Raw genomic sequence first — 13389 nt, forward strand, 5'->3', positions numbered from 1 at the left:
TCTTGATTTCTGTTTTGATTCGATCATAGAAATAGTACTGATTTTTTTATTTGTTGATTTTTTTATCCTTCAGCTTTATTGTTTATCAATTATAAAAGTGCTGTAATAGAATCATTAAGGTTTTCTGTGTGTAAGATTGCATCATCTGAAGACGGGGCCAGTTTCTTCCTTTCCAATTTAGATTCTTTTATTTCTTTCTCATGTCTAATTACTCTGGCTTGCACTTACGTGCTATGTTGCATAGGTGTGGTGAGAATGGGCAACTTTATGGTTCTTCTTGTGAAACACTGAGTATGATATCACCTGTGGGTTTGTCTTGTGTGGCTTTTTGTGTTGAGATCTAATCCCTGTATTCTGAATGTATTGAGAGTTTCCATCATGATAGGATGCTGAATTTTGTCAAGTGCTTTTTCTGCATCTCTAGAGACGTTTGTGTGTTTCTTGTCCTTCATTCTTGTACCTCTGGTATAGAGTCCATGTGATGGTGGTGGTGATCTTTTAATGTGCTAGTTTGCATCTGTGCTCATCAGGGGTATTGGGATATAGTTTTCTTTTCCTGTGGTGTCTTGGACTGGTTAGGGTGTCGGTGTAATGCTAGCCTGAAAACTAGTTTGCAAATTGTTTTGTTCATTTTTGGGGGGAAGGATTGGTATTAGATTCTAGACTTCCCTTTAATGGGAGACTTTTTGTTACTGACGTAGCCTCCTTCCTCATTATTGGTCTCATCTGATTTTCTGTTTCTTCATTGTATATGTCTAGGAATTTGTCCATTTCTTCTAGGTTATCAAGTTTATTGTAGAATAGTTCATACTACTATCTTATGATCCTTATTGTTCTGTGGATTCTGTTATAATGTCTCTTTTTAGATTAATGTTTCTTCTCAGATTTTATTGATTTAATACTCTTTTTAGAAAATGTGGCCTAAGGTTTATTGATGGTTTCTTTCCAAAATACTCTGTTTCATTGACCATTTCTATTATTTTTCTAGTTTCTTCCACTTATGTCTTATTCTTTTCCTTCTCCTAACTTTGGGTTTAGTTTGTTCTTTCTCTAGTTTCTTAAGGTGTAATGTCAGATTCCTTATATGGTATACTTTTTTGTTGGTGTAGTCACTTGTTTCTATAAGCTTCTCTTTTAGAACTGCTTTTACTGCATCCAATAAGTTCTGGTATTTTGTGTCTGTCTTCATTTGTCTCAAGATATTTTGTAATTTCCCTTTCAACTTCTTCTTTGACCCAGTGGTTAATTAAGAGTATGTTTTTGATTTCCATGTACTTGTTAAATTTTCTGAAATTTCCCTGCTCTTAATTGTGTTTGGAAAAGATAAGTAGTTAAAATTGTTTACTTGCTTTATGGACTAACATATAATCTGTCCCGAAGAATGTTCAGTGTGCACTTGAGAATAATAGTGTATTCTACAACTATTAGAGTGAAGGTTTAACTGTTAGGTCCAGTAGGCATGGAGTGTAACTTAAGTCAGTGTTTTGTTATTATTTTCTATCTGATGATCTAGCCACTGTTTTTTTCTTAAATCATCTATTTACTTGAAAGTCAGAGTTACACAGAGAGAAGGGGGGGGGGGGGGAGAGAGAGAGAGAGAGAGAGAGAGAGAGAGAGAGAGAGAGAAAGTCTTCCATCTGCTGGTTCACTCCCCAGTTGGCCACCTCGGCCGGAGCTGCGCCAATCTGAAGCCAGGAGCCAGGAGCTTCCTCTAGGTCTCCCACGGGGGTGCAGGGACCCAAGGACTTGGACCATCTTCTACTGCTTTCCCAGGCCATAGCAGAGAGCTGGATCAAAAGTGGAGCAGCTGGGACTCAAACCAGAGCTAGCCACTGTTGAATGCAGGGTATTGATGTCCCCTACTATTACTGTATTATAGTCTATCCTTTCAGATATATTAATATTTTCTTTATGTATTTAGGGGCTCTAATATTTAAAGTTGTTATATATTTTTTTTTTTTTTGACAGGCAGAGTGGACAGTGAGAGAGAGAGACAGAGAGAAAGGTCTTCCTTTTGCCGTTGGTTCACCCTCCAATGGCTGCCACGGCTGTGGCCGGCGCACCACGCTGATCCGATGGCAGGAGCCAGGAGCCAGGTGCTTTTCCTGGTCTCCCATGGGGTGCAGGGCCCAAGCACTTGGGCCATCCTCTACTGCACTCCCTGACCACAGCAGAGAGCTGGCCTGGAAGAGGGGCAACCGGGACAGAATCCGGCGCCCCGAACGGAACTAGAACCCGGTGTGCCGGTGCCGCAAGGCGGAGGATTAGCCTAGTGAGCCGTGGCGCCGGCCGTGCAGTTGTTATGTTCTTGACATATTGGCCCTCTTACCATCATGCAATGACTTGCTTTATTTCTTTTTACAATTTTTGTTTAAATTTTGTTTAAAGTCTGTTTTACATAGTTATCCTTGCTATCTTTTTCTTTTTTTTTTAAGATTTATTTATTTGGAAGTCAGAGTTACAAAGAGGAGAGGCAGAGAGAGAGAGGTCTTCTATCTGCTGGTTCACTCCCGAGTTGGCCGCAGCAGCCAGAACTGTGCCTGTCCGAAGCCAGGAGCCAGGAGCTTCCTCTAGGTCTCCCATGTGGGTGTAAGGACCTAAGAACTTGGGCCATGTTCTACTGCTTTCCCAGGCCATAACAGAGAGCTGGATCAGAAATGGAGGAGCCAGGGCTTGAACTGTCTTCCATTTGGGATGCCAGCACTGCAGGCGGTGGCTTTACCCACTATGCCACAGTGCCAGCCCCTTTTGTTTCTTTTTATTTGGAATATCTTTTTCCATCCCTTCAGTTTCCATCTCTAAAAGGGCCTAAAGGTGAAATAAGTCTCTTGTAGGTAGAATATAGTTAGTTCTTTAAAAACACTGGCCTCAGAATCAGCCCTTAAGGCATTCAGATCTGGCTGAAGAGCCCATGAGAGTATTTTAGGCATGGAAAGCCAAGACACTCTGGGAAAAAAAAAAAAAAAAGAAAAAGAAAAAAAAAAAGAAGAAGACCTAAATGAAAGATCTCTGCAAGTGAGATCCCAGTGGAAAGAACGGGGCCATCAAAGAAGGAGGTACCTTTCTCTGAAGGGAGGAGAGAACTTCCACATTGACTATGACCCTGTTGGAATAAGATTGAAGTCGGCAAACTCAAAAGGCTTCCATAGCCTTGGCAACTCATGACTAGAGCCTAGGGAGATTACTGACGCCATAAACAAGAGTGTCAAATTGTTAAATCAACAACAGGAGTCACTGTGTACTTACTCCTCATGTGGGATCTGTCCTTAATGTGTTGTCCAATGTGAAGTAATGCTATAACTAGTACTGAAACAGTATTTTACACTTTGTGTTTCCGTGTGGGTACAAACTAATGAAATCTTTACTTAATATATACTAAATCGATCTTCTGTATATAAAGATAATTGAAAATGAATCTTGATATGAATGGAATGGGAGAGGGAGTGGGAGATGGGAGGGGTGCAAGTGGGAGGGAAATTATGGGGTGGGGAAGCCATTGTAATCCATAAACTGTACTTTGGAAATTTATATTTACTAAATAAAAGTTAAAAAAAAAATCAGCCACTCTATGACTTTTGCTTGGTAACAATACATTTATGTTCAAGGTAATCATTGATAGATAAGGGCTTTGTAAGATGAAAAACATACTTTTCCTCTCTTGATACGTCGTTCACCACTACGGTTGTGGCCTAGATGTGGGGTATTTCCCCACACATGAAGCTGTTCTGCAGCAGATACCAGTTCAGTTTCCTGTAATTCAATTTGATTCTGAGACTGTCTGAAAATATCATATCTCACATGGTAAGGACTCAGCCGTGCAAGACTGTGCACCGTTTCAGATGGCAGTTCCATGTAGTACGATGTCACCTGTATGTCTGACTCACTGATTATAAATCAAGGCTCTCAGTACCCCTCCCTTGGTTCCAGCTAATTTCTAGAATGATTCACAGAGCTCAGGGAGGCACTTTACTTAGTGGTATTGTTAATACAGGATAACATAAAGGATACAAATGCTCTGCCAGATGAAGAGATACGTGGGGTGAAGTCCGGAGCAGTTCTGAGCTATGGTGGTCTGTTTTGTGTAGCTCTAATAAAATATTTGGGTCTGAGTGACTTGTCAAGAGGTTGATTTGGGTCATGATTCTGGTGGTATGGCACTAGCGTGCTGGTGAGGGCTTCTGGTGGTATGGCACTAGCGTGCTGGTGAGGGCTTCTGGTGGTATGGCACTAGTGTGCTGGTGAGGGCCTCCTGGCTGCATCACAATATCGCAGAGGCAGAAAGAGAGCCAGCCATGATTGGAGGGGACGTGTGTGCGAGGAAAGAACAAGAGTCTGGAGGAGGGCAGACTTTCTTTCCTAATAGCCTGCTCTTTTTTTGTTTTGTTTTGTTTTGTTTTTGTTTTTGTTTTTTGTTTTGACAGGCAGAGTGGACAGTGAGAGAGAGAGACAGAGAGAAAGTTCTTCCTTTTTGCCGTTGGTTCACCCTCCAATGGCCACCGTGGCCGGCGCGCTGTGGCCAGCGCACCGCGCTGATCTGATGGCAGGAGCCAGGTACTTCTCCTGGTCTCCCATGGGGTGCAGGGCTCAAGCACTTGGGCCATCCTCCACTTCACTCCCGGGCCACAGCAGAGAGCTGGCCTGGAAGAGGGGCAACCAGGACAGAATCCGGCCCCCCGACTGGGACTAGAACCCAGTGTGCCGGCACCGCAAGGTGGAGGATTAGCCTATTGAGCCATGGCGCCGGCTTGCATTCTTTTCTGAGGGACAACTTTGCCAGAAGCAGTATTCCTGGTTGGCAGTTGTTTTGTTGTCTCAGCACTTTGAATAGGTAATTTTCTCTTGGCCTATAAAGTCTTTGCTGTTGAAATCTGCTGCTAGATATTAAAACTCCCTTGTATGTGGTTTGTTTCGTTTAATTGTTATTTTCAGGATCCCCTGTCTTTAATCTTTTTGTTTGATTCCAATATATTTTGGCGTGTATTGTTTGGATTAACTCTTTGGAGACCCTTGACATTTCTATACCTGATATTCGCACCATTCCCCAGGATTGTGAAGTTTCCTGCTATTATTTATTTTTTTTCTTTGTCTCTTCTCCTTTAACCCTTGTGTGTCTTCTTATAACCTGTGTTTGAGTCCACAAATTTTTCTTCTACTTGATCAGTTCTGCTATTGATTCTATTGCATGTTTTATTTCATTTATTGCATGTTTTAGCTCTCAAATTTCAGATTTGGAGATTTGGAGGTGTTGTTGCATAATGGGTTAAGCCAATGGCTGTGACAAATGACATCCCATGTGAGTGCGTCTGAGTCCCAGCTACTCCACTTCTGTTTTTTTAATCAGCAATTTCTTTTTTTTAAAAAAAATATTTATTTATTTATTTGAAAGCCAGAGTTACACAGAGAGAGGAGAGGCAGAGAGAGAGAGAGAGGTCTTCCATCTCCTGGTTCACTCCCCAATTGGCCGCAACGGCCGAAGCTGTGCTGATTTGAAGCCAGGAGCCGCCTCTGGGTCTACCACACTCACTCTTTTTTTTTTTTTTTGAAGGTTTATTTATTTATTTTTATTTATTTGAAGACAGAGTCACAGAGGGAGTGGGAGGGACAGAGAGAGAGAGAGAGAGAGAGAGAGAGAGAGAGATCTGTTACCCACTGGTACACTCCCCAGATGGCTGCAACAGCCAGGGCTGAGCCAAATGCCAGTAGTGAGGAGTTTCATTTGGGTCTCCCACATGGATATAGGGGCCCAAACACCTGGGCTGTCTTCCACTGCTTTGTTTCAGGCCGTTAGCAGGGGTCTGGATCAGAAGTGGATTAGCTGGGACTCTATACAGGCACCCAAATGAGATGTCTGCTTTGAGGTGGCAGCTTTCCCTGTTGTGCTATAATGCCAGCCCCCAGCTCCTCCACTTCTAATCCAGCTGCTTGCTAGTGCTCCTTGGAAGGCTCTAGTGCTTGGGCTCTTGCGCCCATCTGAGAGTCCTAGATGGGGTTTTAGGCGCCTGGCTTCGGCCTGGCCCAGCCTTGGCTATTGTGGTCGCTTGGGGGAAGTGAACCAGCGAATGAAAGATCTCTTTGGGTGTCTGTCTTTCCTTCTCTCTAACTCTCTCTGCCTTTCAAAAAAATGAGTAAGACTTTTTAAAAATGAAATTTCTGGGTTTTTCCCCCCATAATTTCTCTCTCTGTTAAATTTGTCATTTTGGTCATTTAGTCTTCATTTTGTTGAATTTTTTTTTTTTAAAGCTAACTGAGCTTCCTTAAAACAGTTATTTTGAGTTCTTTGTCTAGCAGTTCCTAAATCTTCATTTCTTTAGGGACAGTTCCCAGTGTGTTAATTTGTTCTGTTTATTTATTTATTTATTTATTTTTGACAGGCAGAGTGGACAGTGAGAGAGAGAAAGAGAGAGAGAGAGAGAGAGAGAGAGAGAGAGAGAGAGAGAGAGAAAGGTCTTCCTTTTGCCGTTGGTTCACCCTCCAATGGCTGCCGCGGCCGGCGCACCACGCTGATCTGATGGCAGGAGCCAGGTGCTTCTCCTGGTCTCCCATGGGGTGCAGGGCCCAAGCACTTGGGCCATCCTCCACTGCACTCCCTGGCCACAGCAGAGAGCTGGCCTGGAAGGGGGGCAACCGGGACAGAATCTGGCGCCCCGACCGGGACTAGAACCCGGTGTGCCGGCGCCGCTAGACGGAGGATTAGCCTAGTGAGCCGCGGCGCCGGCGTTAATTTGTTCTGTTGGTGATGTCATCTGTGTTGAATTGTTCTTAATCCTTTTGTCCATGCATTGATATCTACTCTATTTCATTTATTGTGGGACTTATTCCAGCATTTGTTGACCAGCTTTGTTTACCCTTAATAGCCTGTGCAGACATTCTGGGCAGCCTGTCTGGCGTGGGATAAGGAAGACTTGTTGCTGACGTCCTCCAGTTTGTGGGATTGGGCCCGGAACCTGGAACCTGGAACCTGGAACCATGGGTTGGGTCTCTGAAGATGGGATTAGAGCCAGGGTCTGAAGAATAGGTCATTTTTCTTTTACTCAGTTCTTTAGGCTGTAAAACTCTGCAGTGTCTTAGGATTTCATTCCAGAAATTAGTTGTCATCTTTGGTGCTCCTCAATTATTCTCTGACAGTCCAGACTGATATAATTAATGTTTCCAACTGTAGGGTTAAAAGAGACTTTTAAAGGAATCTAATTGTGGCTTGCCATCAATTCAGAGAAGCACAATTGACCCAAGAGACTCTGCTAAGACACCATCATTAGGACAGTAAGTGAGTTCAGTTGGGTCACAAAATGAATAAAACTCTCATTCATATTGAGGCAGTTACAATATAATGGAGATAGAAATTTTGTCACACTGGCAAAAATACATGTAAAATGCCTTGCAATCAACTTGATAGAACTGTAATACTCAGAAGAAGGAAAGACACCACAAAACTCCACATAAGGACCTAAATCAAGTTCCGTTTTGAATAGCTAGTGGACCACAGGCTGCTTTTGGTTCTTTTAGCCTTTGTGACCTAGACGGTCCCAAGTCTCCCTGCTGCAAGCTCGCTTGTTTCTTTGATCATGGAATAAAGTGGCTCCATCTCATTTATTGCGGGAAGTCTATCACTTTTTCAGACATCTCTGAACATTTCCAGAGATGATTGAAGGATTTGTGTTTCCCTTGATTGATATAAACTACAGTCATGTCTCTGTTCTCCTCTTAATCAGTGTTCATTTTTTATTTACTAATTGTTTATTGAGTGCTTACGGTCTCCTAAGCAGTGTACAGACACTCATTAACCATTGTTGATGGCTCCCGGGTGCTGGCTCACTCACTCACCGTTGTTCATGGCTCCCGGACGCTGGCTCGGGCTGTTCCTTGGTTACCCTTGGCTTGATGCATGATCCTTTATATTGACACTGTCAGGCACCACTAAAACACGGCTGTTTTGTGTAAGTCTTTTGCTGAGGTTTTTTCCTGTTTTTGTTTTTAAAAAGATTTATTTACAGGGCAGGCACTGTGGCATAGCGGTTAAGGCTACCACCTGCAGTGCCGATATCCCATATGGGTGGGTGCCCATTCAAGTCCCGGCTGCTCCACTTCCAATCTAGCTCTCTGCTATGGCCTGGTAAAGCAGTACAAAGTGGCCCAGTCCTTGGGCCCCTGCACCTGTGTGGGAAGACCCAGAGGAAGCTCCTGACTCCTGGCTTTGGATTGGCACAGCTCCGGCTATTGCAGCCAATTGGGGAGTGAACCAGCAGATGGAAGACCTCTCTCTCTCTCTCTCTCCCTCTCCTGCTCTCTATATAAATCTTTTTTTTTTTAAGAAAAGAAAAATGTTTTAAAAAATTATTTATTTATGTATCTGAAAGGTAGAGTTACAGAGAGGCAGAGACAGAGAAAAATCTTCCATCCACTGGCTCACTCTCCAGTTGGCTACAATGGCCGGAGCTGAGCTGATCCGAAGCTAGGAGCCAGGAGCTTCTTCCAGGTCTCCCATACCGGTGGAGGTGCCCAAGGACTTGGATCATCTACTGCTTTCCTATGCCATAGCAAAGAGCTGGATTGGAAGTGGAGCACCTTAGACTTGAACCAGTGCCCATAAGGGATGCCAGCACTGCAGGTGGGGTTTTCACCTGCTGTGCCACAGTGCTGACCTTGCTGAGGTTCTGAGGCTCTCAGTGGTGGGTGAGCTTTGTGGAGGAGGACAGTGCATGTCACATGGGAATACAAATGACCTAAAGGAAGAAGTGGTGGAAAAGTAAGGTTCGTGGGTATCCTGCTGTGGGGATTTCTCATTGTATCCTTTATGTGTAGGCCTCACCTGCTGCCCGCTTTGGGAACTGCACCTTCTCTGAATAGCTCAGGTGTACCGTCTCCTTAGCCTTTCTGTTTCTGGAATGCTTATGTTTCTTATCCCTAACCTTTGAAATTCAAACCTCCTGTTATTTTATAATGATGAACATCTCTTTCCCTTCTTGCACTAATCACACTGCAGGTTCTTTACTTAACCAAAGAAGTCATCCAGCTATTGTATCTTCCTCTCAAAAAAAGGTGTAGGGGCATGTCTCACTCCTTAAAAGAAATTCTTATAATATCTACAGCAATATTTTTCAAAATATTCATTTTATTTTTATCTTCACTGCATTTGGATTTTAAAGAGATCAGGTTTCTCCCAAATCAATAAAGCAAATAAGAGATAATTTCAAAATATAATTCCAGTGATTTATTTTCCTGTAATTTAATAAAGTGATCCTCAAGTTAATTTTGGAGAAAAAAAAGCTCAAAAAAACAAGACAAATCTTAAAAAGAGAATTAATAGAGGAGTGACTCTACAAGGTTTAATTAATTTATTTTTTTTTTATTTTTTGACAGGCAGAGTGGACAGTGAGAGAGAGAGAGACAGAGAGAAAGGTCTTCCTTTTGCCGTTGGTTCACCCTCCTATGGCCACCACGGCTGGCGCGCTGCGGCTGGCGCACCGCGCTGATCCGATGGCAGGAGCCAGGTGCTTCTCCTGGTCTCCCATGGGGTGCAGGGCCCAAGCACCTGGGCCATCCTCCACTGCCTTCCTTGGCCACAGCAGAGAGCTGGCCTGGAAGAGGGGCAACCGGGACAGAATCTGGCGCCCCGACTGGGACTAGAACCTGGTGTGCCGGCGCCACTAGGTGGAGGATTAGCCCATTGAGCCGCTCTACAGGGTTTAATTTAAATAGTTATAATTTTACTGGTAGATTGAACAAGCAGAGATACAACACAAAGTTCAGAAATAGATTTGGTGTGTAATAGATAAAAGCATACTAAAAATATAGGCAAGGGGGCCGGTGCTGTGGCGCAGCGGGTTAATGCCCTGGCCTGAAACGCTGGCATCCCATATGGGCACCGGTTCGAGACCTGGCTCCTCCACTTTGGATCCAGCTCTCTGTTATGCCTGGGATAGCAGAAGATGGACCAAGTCCTTGGGCCCCTGCACCTGCGTGGGAGACCCAGAGGAAGCTCCTGACTCCTGGCTTCAGATGGGCTCAGCTCTGGCCATTGAGGCCAACTGGGGAGTGAACCATCAGATGGAAGATCTCTCTCTCTCTCTCTGCCTCTGCTCTCTTTGTGTAACTCTTTGAAATAATAAAAAGAAATCTGTTAAAAAATAAATAAAAATAAAAAAATAGGCAAGTATTTATGTAATCTGGGACTAAGGAAGGCCTTTCATTCCATGGTAGAGAGTGTGTGTAGTATTCTTATGAAAAAAATTTGAAAATATATTGTGTTATAAACATTAAGTAAGTAAGCAATGAAAATGTTATGGAAATGGGTAGTGATGGTTTTCAAGTAACAGCTTAATTTTAAAAGAATTATATCTCAATAAAAATGTAAATGTAAATCATTTTCACTTTATATGACATGAAATAAAAAAACTGAACATTTCCAGTAGAGAATTCCATCAACTGCACATGAAGGGACTGGTGTTGTGGTATGTCGGGTTATCTGCCACCTGCAACCCAGCATCCCATTTGGGTGCCGATTTGAATCCCCACTGCTCCAGATCCAATGCAGCTCCCTGCCGATGTGCCTGGGAGAGCAGCAGGAGAAGGCCTGCAAGTCCTTGGGTCAGTGAACCTGTGTTGACCCCAGGATGAGCTCCTGGTTCCTGTTCTTGACCTTGCCCAGGTCATTTGGGCTCTGAACCAGTGGATGGAAGATCTTTTTCTCTCTCTCTTTCTAATAAATAAAATGAATCTTTAAAAAAAGAATATAAATTTTAAACATTTGTGTAGAAAATTACTATTCCACATATGAAATGTAAATTAATGAGATGACCCAAGGACTTTTACAATTAAGCTGTAGATGTCAAAATATCACTCATTTTGATGCCTGAAAAATATTCCATTATATTCATTTATCTTTATAACTCACATTTTATTTTATTTTATTTTATTTTGACAGGCAGAGTGGACAGTGAGAGAGAGAGACAGAGAGAAAGGTCTTCCTTTGCCGTTGGTTCACCCTCCAATGGCCGCTGTGGCCGGCGTGCTGTGGCCGGCGCACCGCGCCCATCCGATGGCAGGAGCCAGGTGCTTCTGGTCTCCCATGGGGTGCAGGGCCCAAGCACTTGGGCCATCCTCCACTGCACTCCCGGGCCACAGCAGAGAGCTGGCCTGGAAGGGGGGCAACCGGGACAGAATCCGGCGCCCCGACCGGGACTAGAACCCGGTGTGCCGGCGCCGCAAGGCGCAGGATTAGCCTAGTGAGCCGCGGCGCCGGCCAATAACTCACATTTTATTTATCCATCATTGGATGCCTAGGTTGATTTCATATCTTGTCTATTATGAGTAGTGCTGCAGTGAATATATGAGTTCAGATAACTCTTTAATGTGAGAATTTAATTTCTTTTGGCTATATACAAAAAAGTTGACTCTGTGTCATGGGTCATATGGTAGGTCATGTTTCAGGTTTTTGAGGAACCTCTACATTGTTCTCTATAATGGCTATACTGATTTGCATCCCCACCAAAAATGTATAAAAGTTTCCTTTTCTTTTCAAAATATTTATTTTCTGTCTTTTTGATAATAGTCATACTGACTAGCATGAGACAGTACCTCGTTGTATTTTTGATTTACAGAGAGAGGTAGAGACAGAGAGAGAGGCCTTCCATCTGCTGGTTCACTCCCCAGATGGCCGCAATGGCTGGAGCTGCGCCGATCTGAAGCCAGGAACCAGGAGCTTCCTCTGGGTCTCCCACACGGCTGCAGGGACCCAAGGACTTGGGCCATCTTCTACTGCTTTCCCAGGCCATAGCAGAGAGCTGGATTGGAAGAGGAGCAGCTGGGACTAGAACTGGCACCCATATGGGATGCCAGCGCTTCAGGCCAGGGCTTTAACCTGCTGTGCCACAGTGCCAGCCCCAGTTCTTTTTTTAAACAGATTTATTTTATTTGAAAGGCAGAGTTGCAGAGAGATGAACACACACACACACACACACACACACACACACACGGAGAGAGAGAGAGAGAGAGAGAGAATGAAAATGAATGAATGAATGAATATCTTCTTTACCCTGGTTGACTCCTTAAATGCCTTCAGTGGCGAGGGCTGTGCCTGCCAGAGCCAAGAGCTTCATCTGTGTCTCCCATGTATTTGGAAGGGGCCCAAGCACTTGGGCCTTCTTCAGCTGCTTTCCCAGGAACATTAGCAGAGACTGGATTGGAAGTGGAGTTGCTAGTCCTGTAGTCGGCATCCAATTGGGATACATGCATCACAAACAGTGGCTTTACGTACTACACTAAAGTGCTGGCCCTGGTTTATAGGTTCTTATTTTTTTTTAAGATTTATTTGTTTATTTGCAAGTCAGAGTTACACAGAGAGGAAGAGAGGAGAGGCGGAGAGAGAGACAGACAGACAGACAGGTCTTCCTTCCGCTGGTTTACTCCCCAGTTGGCTGCAGCTGCCAGAGCTGTGCCGCTCTTGAGCCAGGAGCCAGGAGCTTCCTCCGGGTCTCCCACATGGGTGTGGGGGTCCAAGGACTTGGGCCATCTTCTGTTATCCCATGCCATAGCAGAGAGCTGGATACGAAATGGAACAGCTGGGTCTTGAACCGGCGCCCATATGGGATGCCGGTGCTTCAGGCCAGGGCATTAACTCACTGTGCCACAGCGCCGGCTCCTGATTTACCAGTTCTAATTGTCTCTTGGAGGATTCTTTAGGTTTCTGTACATGCAGAAACATGTCATCTGCAAACAGGGATAATTTGACTTCCATGTTTCCCTTGTTTGCCTTTTATTTCTTTCTCTTACCTAATTACTCTGGTTAAAACTTCCAGTACTGTATTGAATGAGAGTGGTAAAAGTAGACATCCTTGTCTGATACCAGCTCTCAGAGGAAATGATTCTTTTTTCCCCATTCAATGTGATGTTGGCTATTGGTTTGTTAACCCATTTGTTCTATATCTAACTTGTTCAAGTTTTTAATCATGAATGACTGGTACCTGAATGTTTTTTCTGTATTTGTTGAGTTGATCAGATAATTTTATCCTTCTGCCGTTGTGTGATTTTACACTCACTGATTTTCAAATGTTAAACATCCCTGCATCTCTGGGATAAATCCCACTTGGTCGTAGTGAATGGCCTTTTTGTGTGTTGTTGGATTTGATTTGCTAGTATTTGGTTGAGCATTTTCGCATGTATATTTAGCAGGAATATTGTTCTGTAGTTTTATTTTTGTTATGTCTCTGGTTTTGGAATCAAGGTAATGTTGGAAGGGTTTCTTCACTTTCAATTGTTTTGACTAGTTTGAAGAGAAATGGTTTTAGCTCTTCCTTATGTTTGATAGGATGCATTTTTCTTTTTGCTCTTTTTTTGGTGAATGTCTTAGTAAGAATAAATTTACACAGAAATTTCATTTTTCTCCATCTAAAT

General features: G+C 43.6%; 1 protein-coding gene across 16 annotated transcripts in view; it reads left to right on the forward strand.

Annotated features, from left to right (window-relative positions):
- Positions 1–13389, forward strand: part of TMEM108 (transmembrane protein 108) — a 351011-nt gene that overhangs the window by 172062 nt on the left and 165560 nt on the right. The window lies entirely within an intron of this gene.

This window comes from Oryctolagus cuniculus, chromosome 4 (genome assembly GCF_964237555.1).
Source record: "Oryctolagus cuniculus chromosome 4, mOryCun1.1, whole genome shotgun sequence".
In the NCBI taxonomy this organism is placed as follows: Eukaryota; Metazoa; Chordata; class Mammalia; order Lagomorpha; family Leporidae; genus Oryctolagus; species Oryctolagus cuniculus.